Source organism: Bufo gargarizans, chromosome 2 (assembly GCF_014858855.1).
Source record: "Bufo gargarizans isolate SCDJY-AF-19 chromosome 2, ASM1485885v1, whole genome shotgun sequence".
Lineage (NCBI taxonomy): Eukaryota > Metazoa > Chordata > Amphibia > Anura > Bufonidae > Bufo > Bufo gargarizans.
Window position 1 is genome coordinate 215,710,593 of NC_058081.1, and position 15,352 is coordinate 215,725,944.

Sequence of the window (15,352 nt, forward strand, 5' to 3'; positions counted from 1 at the left end):
TGTTCCCATTAATTGTTAGAACTGAAGGATGGGGTGAAAATAGCACATAAGTTCACCAAAGGTCAGCCATGATATTCTAATTTAGCTTTTGGATAAAAGTTGTGTTTCCTTATAAGAGAGGGTTTGACACAGTTCCAGAAAATATCATGTTGAACAAAAAGACATTGTATAATCCTAACGATTATTTCAAAATGTCCCAGCAACGTGCATTTAAATAAAGCCACCTAATAAAGAGAGTTTTCCATCTCCTGTTCCTGAATGAATTGGCTTAAAGGGGCTGTTAGTGTGTTGAATACACATCTGTCCATTGTTTTGTAATGAGCCCATTAAACAGAGCTCTCTGATTCCAGGCAGCACATAACACTGAGATGCTCTTTTTGACGTGCAGATTATGACATACAACAGTGTTTTGATTAGTGTTTGGTCAGTCAAGACCAAAAGTTGAGCCTCCAAAAAGATTATTCATAATGGAAAGATTTGCACCTGTTACGTTTTTTGACCTGCACCTGTTTTTGGCTCACTGTCACTGACCAAAAACACTGAGATGTGAACAAGGCCTTAGGCATAACATAACCTCACAGTAGATGTATCATGTTTATATATGTCTCTGCAGGGTCATATGAGGCAGACTGTTAGGCCCGAGAAACAGCTGTCCTGGATTTATGCTGTTACTAACCTTTTAGATATTACAAATGATTGCTGTGATTTTCTACACTGTTGTTATTTTCTGTTAAGACTTGAGAGACTAGAAGCTCAACACCAAGGGTTTTAGGAGTCATATTTGTGAGAACCTGATGTATAGTGGAGGCAAACATGAATGTGCAAGATAATATATGGTTTGGTCAGGGTTTCTTATGACTGGCACAAAACACCATGCTTATAACTTTCAGGGTAGAAGTCACAGTAGCTCCACTCATTCTGTTAGTGATTTCCGTGGAAGGAGCAGTGAAACAGCTAAAGCCAATCACCAAGAGGTGATGGAAAGGGGGAAAGGACAAGGGACCCTTTAGGAAGGTGATTTTAGTTGAGTGAGGCCCCATTGCCCTTTTTCTATGCAACCCCATAACCTAATAGGAAAACTACATCGCCCCCTAGTGGTCATAAAAAAGCAACTAGCAGTTATATCTATATTTTTTAATCACAGCCTCATAGATACTGATGACATTCAAAAACTTTTCTGAAAGTACAGTACTGTAAAACCCATATGGGATAGGAGGTTTTTGTCTTCCTGATCTAAGCTTATGAGAACAGATGATAGGAAATAATCAAGTTTATCTCCTTGGTGGTAAGCTATCTCAGACATTGATGTATCATCGTCATAAAGTGATATTATCTTTCATAAGATATATCAATCATATGATGAACTGTCACATTTTTGCCAAGCACGTATATCTCCTGTGGAACTAATGTGGTAAAGCTTATTGATGCTAGATTTCTATCATGAGTTTCTGAGCTGAGGACTGCGTTTATATTCAGCTGATAACCAGAAGCGTGAGATCTCATATAAGGGAATGGGGAAGTTTTACATTGGCAGGATTATCTATGAATTGGAACGGTGATTCCCAAGGTATATCTCATCATTAAAATAAAATGTGAATGCCTTTGGAGATAATAATTGCTTCACAATATGGTCATCTCATCATGTCAGTAAGACAGTAGATAAACTTTGCATGAGTTATCTACTTTCTAGCCTCTCATATCATGGATAGATAGATTACATAGATAGATAGATAGATAGATAGATAGGAGATAGCTAGATAGCTAGATAGATACAGTCATGTGAAAAAATTAGGACACCCTTTGAAAGCATGTGGTTTTTTGTAACATTTTTAATAAAAGGTTATTTCATCTCCGTTTCAACAATACAGAGAGATTAAAGTAATCCAACTAAACAAAGAAAACTGAAGAAAAGTCTTTTCAAGATCTTCTGTAAATGTCATTCTACAAAAATGCCTATTCTAACTGAGGAAAAAGATAGGACACCCTCACATGTATTCCCTCTTAAATTGGCTCAGATCTCACACAGGTATATCACACCAGGTGCACATAATTAGTAGATCGTTACTCTGCATGTTGAATGAGGCTTGCCCTATTTAAACCTCAGACATTTAGTTTGGTGTGCTCCTGACTGTTGAAGTGAGAGTGAGCACCATGGTGAGAGCAAAAGAGCTGTCAGAGGACTTCAGAAAAAAGATTGTAGCAGCCTATGAGTCTGGGAAGGGATTTAAAAAGATCTCAAAAGATTTTGAAATCAGCCATTCCACTGTCCGGAAGATAGTCTACAAGTGGAGGGCTTTCAAAACAACTGCCAACATGCCCAGGACTGGTCGCCCCAGCAAGTTCACCCCAAGAGCAGACCGCAAGATGCTAAAAGAGGTCTCCAAAAACCCTAAAGTGTCATCTCGAGAACTACAGCAGGCTCTGGCTACTGTTGATGTAGAAGTACATGCCTCTACAATCAGAAAGAGACTGTACAAGTTTAACTTGCATGGGAGGTGTGCAAGGAGGAAACCTTTGCTTTCCAAGAGAAACATCGAGGCCAGACTGACATTTGCCAGAGATAAAGTTGACAAAGACCAGGACTTCTGGAATAATGTTCTTTGGACAGATGAGTCCAAAATTGAATTATTTGGACACAACAGCAGAGGACATGTTTGGCGTAAACCAAACACAGCATTCCAAGAAAAGAACCTCATACAAACTGTGAAGCATGGAGGTGGAAGTGTCATGGTTTGGGGCTGCTTTGCTGCAGCAGGACCTGGTCAGCTCACCATCATAGAATCCACGATGAATTCTACTGTGTATCAGAAGGTGCTTGAAGAACATGTGAGACCATCAGTTAGAAAATTAAAGCTGAAGCGGAACTGGACCATGCAACATGACAATGACCCAAAACATACTAGTAAATCAACCAAAGATTGGCTGAAAAAGAAGAAATGGAGAGTCCTGGAATGGCCAAGTCAAAGTCCAGATTTGAATCCCATTGAGATGCTGTGGGGTGACTTGAAAAGGGCTGTACGTGCAAGAAACCCCTCAAACATCTCACAGCTGAAAAAGTTCTGCATTGAGGAGTGGGGTAAAATTTCCTCAGACCGATGTCGAAGACTGGTAGATGGCTACAAGAACCGTCTCACTGCAGTTATTTCAGCCAAAGGAGGTAACACTCGCTATTAGGGGCATGGGTGTCCTATCTTTTTCCTCAGTTAGAATAGGCATTTTTGTAGAATGACATTTACAGAAGATCTTGAAAATACTTTTCTTCAGTTTTCTTTGTTTAGTTGGATTACTTTAATCTCTCTGTATTGTTGAAACGGAGATGAAATAACCTTTTATTAAAAATGTTACAAAAAACCACATGCTTTCAAAGGGTGTCCTAATTTTTTCACATGACTGTAATAAACAAGATATTGGGCAGCACTGCAGACAAAGTGGAAAAATAGAGTGCCAGCGGCCACGGAAGTGATCCAACTTAAAAATAAAAAATTCCACGGCACTTCCAAGGAACAGTTGATGTGTTTATTACACCAGGTGCGACGTTTCGGTCCTCTCAATGGAACCTTTTTCAAGCAATAACCTTAGATAGATACATTAGATAGATAGATAGATAAATACATTAGATACGATAGATAGATTTCCTTGTATTACTTTTTACACTGAAGACAAATGAGCAATCTGGGTAAACATGCTATATATGCTTGTTAAGCCAGCAGTGGGATAGACAAGAAGCCCATGCAACCTTGAGGGCTCACATGCGCCTGGAGCCTGCTCTCACTGGATTCCGAAAGTAATTTCTCAAAGAAATACCCAGAAGTCATCCGCCTACTGCTATTTCATCCTTCCTTCCCATCAGGGCATCCTCCAAACTTGGATTAGTAAAAAGTATATTAATATACACTTGATGACCAATTTAAGGCCTGGAAAGCTTGAGCTTTTTTGCTCCAGGATTCTGCCAATGGCACCTGTCTTTAGAAGTACATTTAAAACAAGCATTTGAAAACAAGCATTTGCACTAAAAGAGTTTTTTGGGCTACAGATATTGATAACCTTGTTCTTAGGATAGGTCATGAATATAAGATTGATGGGGGTCCATCGCTTGGTACCACCACCAATCAGCTGTTATGGGTAGCTGTGGCGCCAGAAGCTATACATGGTAGGCTCTGCGCACTGTACAGTTTCCGGCACTGAGCTGCAGTCCCATGGCATGGCCACTAAACAGTGTACAGAGCCCTCTGCTTCCAGCTCCATACACTGTATTTCCAGCACTGGCGGCTGCCTGAATCCGCTGATCAGGAAAACCCCTTTAAGGTCTATCCCATCGATAAGCTCATCATGTTGAATACCAGCATCACCAGATCATGATCAGAAAGAAATGCATGTGTTGACCTTGAATGGTCAACCTTGAATGCCTTCAAGCTCTGTGAAACCCCTAATGTCGAAGGCATATGACAAACAGTGACAACGCGTAGCAACATCAGTTAGCAACAGCTTATGCCAATAGCACATTACTCTATGTCACCTCATGGCAGATACTATTAATGACCTTTGCTACAAATTTGTCCTACTCTATGCAAACTCTTAACCAACTGCCTCCAACTCCTTTATCTCAATAAACTGTCAATAGAAAACCAAACCAAATCCTCATTATATAAGGGATTGCTAACATCCAAAGCTAATGTAAAACTCCACATTAGAATGCAATAAACATTTACAAGGCAGGCTTTCCATTATCCTGTTAAATGACCCAATGACCTATCAGCTACACGTACAGATGAAGCCAATTTTATTTCATCAGTTAATGTAATGAACATAAAACATGATGTGTTAACATTCAAGCTGCATTCATCACAGTGTTGACACATGAGCCAGAAAATGAAATGTAATTTTTATCTAAGTATATGTTATACATATGTATTTGAGTCCTATGGGAGAAAAGCGTTTTACAAATGTTATTGTTATTATTATTATTATTGTATGTACATTTTATAGTAGTTCCAGACTTTCCCCATACCTATTGAATTTACTGATCTATTTGACAAATCTAATTAACATAACTAAAACTGGCAAGAATCTCATCATCTTCCTTTTATTTTCTCCATGTAATATTCGACAATCAGTAGTACTACTAGTAGTAGTAATGTTAATTACATATAATGCACACAAAAATAAAGACGGTATATATTAGATGGGTGTATGGTAGAGGTTTTGTTCCCCCTATTACTAGGTGAATCTTGGTGGAAAGTTCACAAAAGACAAAATAGCAGCTATTTACCTCCAACTGTGTGCAAATGTTGCAGTCGGCAATGCAGTCCACTGACTGCAAAAACTGCGCCTAAGTCATTCACTTGCAAATGTTCACTGAAATCAAAATGACTTAGAGAACCTTCAAACCCAACCTTGTACAAAACATATTAATCCAATTTGATCATGGATATCTAATTAGTTTTTCCTTAGGTTACTGCCACACGGTCAAGTTTCCTGAGGCAGGTCTAGAAGCCAAAACAGGAGTGAACTCAAAAAAGAGGAGACATCATATCTGTCCTTTATATTTTCTCTTCTTTTATGGCCCACTCATGATTTTGGCTTCCAAAACTGCTTCAGGAAATCTAACCATGAGGCTGTTTACCCTTACAGTTTCTCAATAACAGTTGGGTATCATGGTGGCTCAGAGGTTTGCATTGCTTTTTACAGGACTAACGTTCTAAGCTCGAATTCACCCAAGGATCATCAGATGGAGTTTGCATGCTCTCCTCATGACTGTATGGGTTTTTATCCACACTCCAAAACTTTACTGCGAGAATTTTGGTGTCCTTGGAAAATGAGAATGTGGGCCCTATTGGAGACTGGGGCAGTGTGGGGAAAAAAAGGTTTACATCAGGGTGATCAGTACATAGCTACTGGAGAAAGTAAGCTCCAAAAACATTGAGCATTCAGAAGAATCCTTAGACCTGGAAGAAGGTAGCATGAACTTAAATGATGAGAAGCAATAATAGACATCATATTATAAAACTAGTTATAAGTAATACAGCTAGTGTAAACGGGCCTTCCATTTATGTTAGCAATCTGTGGAAGTTATTCTATGACCACCATATAGCTATCAACCTAGAGCTGTGTTTCTTGGTAACAAGTAATTCCAACAATCTGTGAATTTATAGAGTTATAAGAATGACTTAATGCGTAGACTTCCAATATAGGTTCACTGTCTCATTATAAATTCTAAAAATAATATGTATGATTACTTTTAAGGTTCACTAACTATTTTTTTTTTTTTTTATATGTCATAGAGACATATTGAAAGTTTAGAGCCCTGGGGGTTCAAGGGCTGAGATCCCCATCGATCTCAACTTTTGAGATGTCTCTATGACATATAGAAAGGTTTTTGAAAAGTTAGTGACCCTCACTGTGTATTATATAACCATGAATGTATCATGAACATTCAGACTTGTAATACAAATCATAACACAACAACTGAGAACCACACTGCACCATGATCTCCTCATGTTCCCTATGGTAAGCGAACATCTAGCAGTGAGGAAGCACAGGAGTAGTACTTATGTGATTGATGCTTGCTGTTGATGAAGTCAGCCCAATAAACAGTTACCATACTATAGACATGTTATGGGAAACTGGAGACAATAATGATTGAAAGAGTTAAAAGCATAAACATAAGAAAACTAACTACACTTTTCAAAAAGGCCGCCCCTTTGAGCAGATAACCCAAGATTTTATGTTTCACCATATAATACTGCCCATCTTCTTTGAGAAGACCACACAAGTAGACCACTTTACAATAAGTTTGGTTTTCTCCATAGAGGTTTCACAGTATATGAATGGACACAGACATTCGGACATGGACACTCTTGAGAAACCCCAAGACGAAAAAGAAGTATTGCAAGTAATGAATATTGACTTGGTCACACTTGGTCACAACTCTTGCTCATATGTCCTATTACAGAATTGGATGACCGTAGAGTTTAGTGCCTCACTCTAGGAACCAGAGCCATTTGAACGGCTGGCATAAATTGGCTGCAGCTTCACCCAACGATTACGGCTGCCTGCCAGCGGTTTGAGCTGGATACATATGGGTTGGCTTCACGTGTAAAAGGGCTTGTTGTCATCATGAGTCAACCTCCAATAAAAATGAGGATATAATGTTAATTCTATTCATGATGAATCCTATTTCAACATGTCAGCAACTGCCATTGCCTAGATCACACTCTTACACAACTATTCCAAAAGGGCTCATTACGGTTCTTGAATGTTCCTGAACATGTTAACTCTACTGGTAGCAATGTCATGCCAACTGTTAGTGCCATCAGTATGCAAATTAGATGCTAAAAGAGTCAGGGTACATAGCACCTTTGTTCTGGCCCCCTACCATTATCCTCTGCAGCAGTGCTTGTAAAATCTAATCAAGGTACTAAAATGAATTCTTCCACTAATTATTTTTTTTAGGTTTTAGTGGAAATTCCTAATAAAAGCCACACGTCAAGTTCATGTTTGTGGTGGAGGTAATGACGATGTCTTTGCTTATAACAGATGGTCATATATCGGAGTATTTTACTGCAGTCATAGTGAATATTTTCGCTGCCTCTCCTAAACTGGGGCTACTGGTGGAGCACAAGGTATCCTTAGACAAAACTCCTAACCTGTGCTATGTTCCTGGCTCTAACCTGTCCTATGCACCATGGAGTAGACCATAAGAGAAGCACATGGCATTATTACATCAGCAATGCAGTTCTGGATTTCGCTATGGTACATAAGTCGCACTGTGACAATAAATATCTTAAATCATACGGCACATGGAACAAATACAACTCGGCATCGGCTGGCTATCTCTTCCAGGAAAGCCCACTAATCATGTGTGCTGCAAATGGTGCTGCTGGGAGGCTTGCTGATGCATGTCCGAGAGCACAAATGCAATGAATAGCAATAGCCGTCTATTAGCAAACCTCTTACTGACAAATAGGCACATCTGTACCACTTAAACATTTACATTACGTCCCTCAAATAATTCATTTCAGGTTGAACTTTAATGCTAAGAGGTGACGGCTCGGAGAGTCCCTGGCACAGGCATAAAACGGATCTGTAGAGGCTCACAGCACAGCAACCAGGCTTATCTATAAAACATCAGCTGAGTGGAAGAGCTAAAGATTGCCTTACAGAGGGAGAGGCGGAAGGTGCCAACATCCCACAGAAATACAGGTGCCACCTGCTCCTACTGGCAGAGAGGCCCTGAAACCAAGGGTCAGTGTAGCATGGCACAGATCAGGCGCAGGTCTGGAGAAGCCATCCTGTCTGCACTGAGCGGGCGAGCAGGGCTGGCTAATGGAAATGGAAGTGGCTGCGCCGTGCACATGGCTCCTTAAATCATAATTGCCTTTCACAGATGTAATCTATGGCAGCATCAGCATAAAGCAGGTTGTACAGTGCAATAAATATACGGCGAGGCCATACATCATTCCTCGCACTCCAGGACACCGCTCTTCAGCACAGGGCTGTTTTCCTGGTGGTCACAGATCGGTGGGAGGTTTGAGAAGGGTTGCACTGTGCCGGCCCATTCCCAGGGGGCATGCTGCAGTAAAAGGGGCCACAGCGTCTGCACATAGGCGCCCACTTCTCTGTGACTGGGGAATGAGCAGGAGATCTGCTTCCTGCACTAGCGTGCATAGCCCAATCTGTGTGCACAAGCCGTGTCTCTGGAGGAGTCCGGACCACAGGCTTATGCACACATCATCCATTCCAAATTATGGGGGAGATTTTCTATAGATAGATAGGAGATGGATACATAGATATGAGATAGATAGATAGATAGATAGATAGATATGAGATAGATTGATAGATATTAGATAGATTGATAGATATGAGATAGATAGATATGAGAGAGACAGATAATAGATATATATGAGATAGATAGATAGATAGATAGATAGATAGATAGATAGATAGATAGATAGATAGATAGACAGATAGATAGAAGATAGATAGATAGATAGATAGATAGATAGATAGATAGATAGATAGAGAGATATGAGATAGACAGATAATAGATAGATATGAGATGGATAGATAATAGATAGATATGAGATGGATAGATAGAACATAGATGGATAGGCAGACAGATAGATCGATATGAGATAGATAGATATGAGATAGATAGATAAGATAGATAGACAGATACTAGATAGATAGATAGATAGATATATCTAATACAGTGATCCACATGCCCCTGACTATACCCAGTACTACTGGCTATTAGTGGGGTCCTGCAGATATTCGGTGCTGTAGCTGTGTGCGGAGAGGCTTTGCACATCTACTGTACAGTCCCAGTCTTTGTATTCTCTGCACAGAGCAGATTTCTAGCATGTGATTCTCCTAGTGCTGAAGGTTTAGAATATGGAACTTTTCTCCCTGATGAAATGGCCATGTTAGATGTCAGGGGTCTGTCCTATACTACACACATGTCCAAATACTACTGGAAAAAGTGCATTTACATACAGTTCTGCATCCTGCCCCAGGTAGACATACAAGTCTAGCTGCAAGTCAAAGTTACCCACTGGTCCTATGCAGAGTATGCATAATATAATGGGTCTATATGGGTATAGTATATCATTAGGTACAGTGCTACCTACTATACATTATATGTATGTATAACATAATGGGTCTGTATGGGTATAGTATATCATTAGGTACAGTGCTACCTACTATACATTATATGTATAACATAATGGGTCTGTATGGGTCTAGTATATCATTAGGTCCAGTGTGGTGCTCCTGAGAGGCAGATCTCCTAGCCCCAAGTAGAAGTGCTCCATCCTATACAATATACTGCATATTTGTATAATATAATGGGTCTATATGGGTATAGTATATCATTAGGTCCAGTGTGGTGCTCCTGAGAGGCAGATCTTCTAGCCCCAAGTAGAAGTGCTTCATCCTATACAGTGTATGTATGTATAATATAATGGGTCTATATGGGTATAGTATATCCTTAAATCCAGTGTGGTGCTCCTGAGAGGCAGATCTTCTAGCCCCAAGTAGAAGTGCTTCATCCTATACAGTGTATGTATGTATAATATAATGGGTCTATATGGGTATAGTATATCCTTAAATCCAGTGTGGTGCTCCTGAGAGGCAGATCTTCTAGCTCCAAGTAGAAGTGCTCCATCCTATACACTGTATGTATGTATGTATAATATAATGGGTCTATATGGGTATAGTATATCATTAGGTCCAGTGTGGTGCTCCTGAGAGGCAGATCTCCTAGCTCCAAGTAGAAGTGCTCCATCCTATACACTGTATGTATGTATAATATAATGGGTCTATATGGGTATAGTATATCATTAGGTCCAGTGTGGTGCTCCTGAGAGGCAGATCTCCTAGCTCCAAGTAGAAGTGCTCCATCCTATACACTGTATGTATGTATAATATAATGGGTCTATATGGGTATAGTATATCATTAGGTGCACTGTGGTGCTCCTGAGAGTCAGATCACTTAGCTCCAAGTAGAAGTGCTCCATCCTATACATTGTATGTATGTATAATATAATGGGTCTATATGGGTATAGTATATCATTAGGTCCAGTGTGGTGCTCCTGAGAGGCAGATCTCCTAGCTCCAAGTAGAAGTGCTCCATCCTATACGCTGTATGTATGTATGTATAATATAATGGGTCTATATGGGTATAGTATATCATTAGGTCCAGTGTGGTGCTCCTGAGAGGCAGATCTCCTAGCTCCAAGTAGAAGTGTTCCATCCTATACATTGTATGTATGTATAATATAATGGGTCTGTATGGGTCTAGTATATCATTAGGTCCAGTGTGGTGCTCCTGAGAGGCAGATCTTCTAGCCCCAAGTAGAAGTGCTCCATCCTATACAGTGTATGTATGTATAATATGATGGGTCTATATGGGTATAGTATATCATTAGGTCCAGTGTGGTGCTCCTGAGAGGCAGATCTTCTAGCCCCAAGTAGAAGTGCTCCATCCTATACATTGTATGTATGTATAATATAATGGGTCTATATGGGTATAGTATATCATTAGGTCCAGTGTGGTGCTCCTGAGAGGCAGATCTCCTAGCTCCAAGTAGAAGTGCTCCATCCTATACATTGTATGTATGTATAATATGATGGGTCTATATGGGTATAGTATATCATTAGGTCCAGTGTGGTGCTCCTGAGAGGCAGATCTTCTAGCCCCAAGTAGAAGTGCTCCATCCTATACAGTGTATGTATGTATAATATGATGGGTCTATATGGGTATAGTATATCATTAGGTACAATGTACCTCCTATACAGTATATGTATGTATAATATAATGGGTCTATATGGGTATAGTATATCATTAGGTACAATGTACCTCCTATACAGTATATATATGTATAATATAATGGGTCTATTTGGGTATAGTATATCATTAGGTGCAGTGTGCCTCCTATACATTATATGTATGTATAATTCAGGGGACTACTATAACATACAGAACTACTGGAGGTAAGTTGATGGACAGTGACAGTGGTACTGCAGAGTGGCCCTGCAGTGGGCACATACTGTACCCCCGGGGTGGGTATGGCCATATTAATGTGCCTTTACAATGCAGTGAGATGCTCTCCTTGCCATGTCTGGGCACTGATTGCAGGATGCAGACCCTGCAGTTGGGTGCGGGCATACAATGTGAAGGACATTAGGGACAGTAGGTAGGCAGGTAGGTGGCACAGCAGCAGGATGATACCGCAATACTCCGTTCCAGCCCGGAGCCAGGTGCACGGGAGTCGCCAGGGCAACGTGCAGGTGCCTCTGCCCCCTGGCATGCCGTGTGGCTAAATATACACACCTCCCTCTCCCCGGGACTTACCTGGGAGATGTGCTCTCAGTGCAGCCGCATTGACACTGCAGATGGTCCCTTCCCCAACATCACAATCCACTAGTATTCCAAGAAAGCGGGCAGGTAGATCCCGTGCAGCAGCCTGGCGGTACCGCACACACGGTGGATCCCTCAGGGTGCCGTCCTCTGTGGAGGCTGGATCCGATCTCAGAGCATGTGCGGCGGCTGCTTCCAGCTCCAGCTCCCGCTGCCTCCTCTCTGCTCTCGGGGGGGATAGATCCAGCCAATAAGCACCAGCTTCCCAAATCTACAGCGATCGTGTAATGTGATCACACAGGGATCGGGGATCCGGTGCCAGGTGTCCTGCTCCCGCTCACAGAGCCACCTCCATACATCCCCTAGGCTTCCACGCACGGATGGGAAAGTTTGCAGGGTGAGTGCAGGCTACATGGATGGCTGTGTTCTGCTGCACCGAGACACTAGCAATGCTTAGAACTTCCAGCTGCTGGCTTGTGCTAGAGTCCTCCTCCTCCCTACTCACCAGTGACATCTAGGATCTGCAGTCTGATTGGGCTAATTGTACATTTTTTTTGCCAGCATCTCAGGAAAGGAGACACATATGCTTTCCTTTCTTCTCTTTTCTGCAGAATGGTTTGAAAATGCAATTCTATAAAACTGCATGGTTATTGCACTTCGCATCTTCAGACAAAACTGGCAAGGTGGGCACATACAGTGGCATCACCTGAGCAAAGGATGTCCATGAATGAATGGAAAGGCTGGCGAGATGATGGCATGGGGGGCACTAATAACTGCAGCATCCCAAAACAATAGTCTTTAATGCTGCAGCAGCACACCAGTAACATTCCCCAGCTCGGTAGACGTACTGGAAGATAGGACAGTAAAGTAAAGAGCCTATGTGTGTATTATCATTATTAGACATTGTAATTACACTGTGCTGGTTGACTTATTATGTTGTCAAGCCCCCATAAAGAGTTGATCTATAAGTAACCTTTGTATATTAAAGGCATGTTCTAGGTAAACAATCTGATGGATATAAATCCACCCTCTAAACAGCTTGTCCAGGATCTGATCTGGGACCTACATGAGGGCCCTCACTCCAGGACAGCTTATCCAGGATCTGATCTGGTGCCCACATGAGGGCCCTCACTCCAGGACAGCTTATCCAGGATCTGATCTGGGGCCCATATGAGGGCCCTCACTCCAGGACCTCTAAAACTGCTCTTTGGTCAATATGGCTATCAAATTAATTGGAAGATGCCACATACAGTTGCAAGAAAAAGTATGTGAACCCTTTGGAATGATATGGACTTCTGCACAAATTGGTCATAAAATGTGATCTGATCTTCATCTAAGTCACAACAATAGACAATCACAGTCTGCTTAAGCTAAAAACACACAAAGAATTAAATGTTACCACGTGTTTATTGAACACACCATGTAAACATTCACAGTGCAGGTGGAAAAAGTATGTGAACCCTTGGATTTAATAACTGGTTGAACCTCCTTTGGCAGCAATAACTTCAACCAAACGTTTCCTGTAGTTGCAGATCAGACGTGCACAACGGTCAGGAGTAATTCTTGACCATTCCTCTTTACAGAACTGTTTCAGTTCAGCAATATTCTTGGGATGTCTGGTGTGAATCGCTTTCTTGAGGTAATGCCACAGCATCTCAATCGGGTTGAGGTCAGGACTCTGACTGGGTCACTCCAGAAGGCGTATTTTCTTCTGTTTAAGCCATTCTGTTGATTTACTTCTATGCTTTGGGTCGTTGTCCTGTTGCAACACCCATCTTCTGTTGAGCTTCAGCTGGTAGACAGGTGGCCTTAAGTTCTCCTGCAAAATGTCTTGATAAACTTGGGAATTCATTCCTTCGATGATAGCAATCCGTCCAGGCCCCCTTCTCCATATCTTAATCAGAGACAACTGGAAGAGGAGGACAAAAATGGCAAGTATTCATGGCCACTCAGAGGGGAAGATTTTGGGGCAATATATTGTGCGGTACTGTGTTATGTGGTATTTTGGGGATCGTTATACTAAATGTGGACACTGGGGGTCATTATACTGTGTAAGGGGCCCTCACAGTGTAATGACCCCCCAGTGGCCCCCTCACATACTTATCATTGCTGGAGCGCAGGGGAGCCGGCGGTCCTGTCATTCACTAACTGCAGCTCATCTCCCTGTCTCCCAAGGATCATTTATCTATTGGGAAATACAGGGCACAGTATAATACACTAGAATATATATAGTATAAAGATATTAGCCCTACCCCCGAATAATAATACAATTAGGTGGTCATTTATTATATACAGTAGAAATATGTCTATATTAGGCATATTTCTGACACAGATTATGGCGCAAAAAGGTCCTTAGCACTGCAATCTGCAACTTTTTCCCTACTCATGCCAGGTCTAAAAAAGGTGGCGTGGGCAGGGAAAGGGATACAGTTATGGCCATACAGTTATTGGATACCACCGCCATACCGTGACCGGATAACACCTTTGTACAGTGACTGGATAACACCACCATACAGTGACCGGATAACACTTCTGTACAGTGACCGGATAAAGGGTATAAGGGGGCAAAGTACAGGGAATGACTAGGGGCACTGTACAGGGTGTGGTAAGAGGGCACAATGCAGTGTATAAGTGGGCACAGTACGGGGTGAGGGGCACAGTACGAGGTGGAGGGCACAGTACAGGGTGGGGGGAACAGTCAAATTACCCTATGACGTTAGAAGGTCCTCATTGTGAATGTGGTTCAGATGCCACCATAATGAGAAGCAGAGGAGTGAGACGGGGCCCAGGGCCCTGGATGGACAGGATGGGTGGACACAGCAAGTAGGTGGATGGGGCTCTGAGGGGGATTCATACAAAAAGTAGGGGCAGGAGGTCTGTAAAGGGCAGCAATAGTAGATAGGAGGGTGGAACAGGAGCTCTGGATACATGAGGGAGAAAAGGAGACAGAAGGGGATCTATGAGGATGGGACAGGATATGAAGGGGGGCAGGTGTCATGGAGGCAAACTGCTTAATGAGGCAGTAAAACAACCAAATAGCATGAAGCTGCTGGTATACAGCATCCATCAGCAACTCAAAGAGTTTAGCCTGCCCACCCTCCTGTCCCACAGAGAGGAGACAGTCACAGTGCAGACTTACAGGCTGTGTTCACACTTCTGCTCCAGCCCTGTGGTCTCTCTCCTCAGGCAGCATGTCTTGTGTAAAGGGGGCATGTCTGAAGCTCTGCAGTAGATGGCCTCATGTAACTATCAGAGGGCCCACCAGAGGGGTACCCCCAGGAGCAGTGGGCCCTGGCACTTGCACGGGTATGCCCGGTGCTGACGCCGGCCCTGCTTGGACCCCGCGGTCTCTCTCTTCTCCTATCTGCTCATAAGGCACATGTGTTTGGGTTCCCGCCAGCTCAATAAGGTCTAACAAACCTGCACCCTTTTGTTCTCCAGTCAGTGGTCAGCTACCCTGAGGTACTTAAGGCACCTTCCCCTATAGGAAGG

At 42.1% G+C, this 15,352-nt stretch overlaps 1 protein-coding gene across 1 annotated transcript in view; it reads right to left on the bottom strand.

Moving 5' to 3' along the window:
- Nucleotides 1-12,283, bottom strand: part of PLXNA4 (plexin A4) — a 756,456-nt gene extending 744,173 nt beyond the window's left edge. The window contains exon 1 of the mRNA XM_044279996.1: nt 11,855-12,283. The gene's annotated coding sequence lies outside the window, so the exon portion shown is untranslated. The remainder of the gene's footprint in view (nt 1-11,854) is intronic.
- Nucleotides 12,284-15,352: the final 3,069 nt, after the last annotated feature.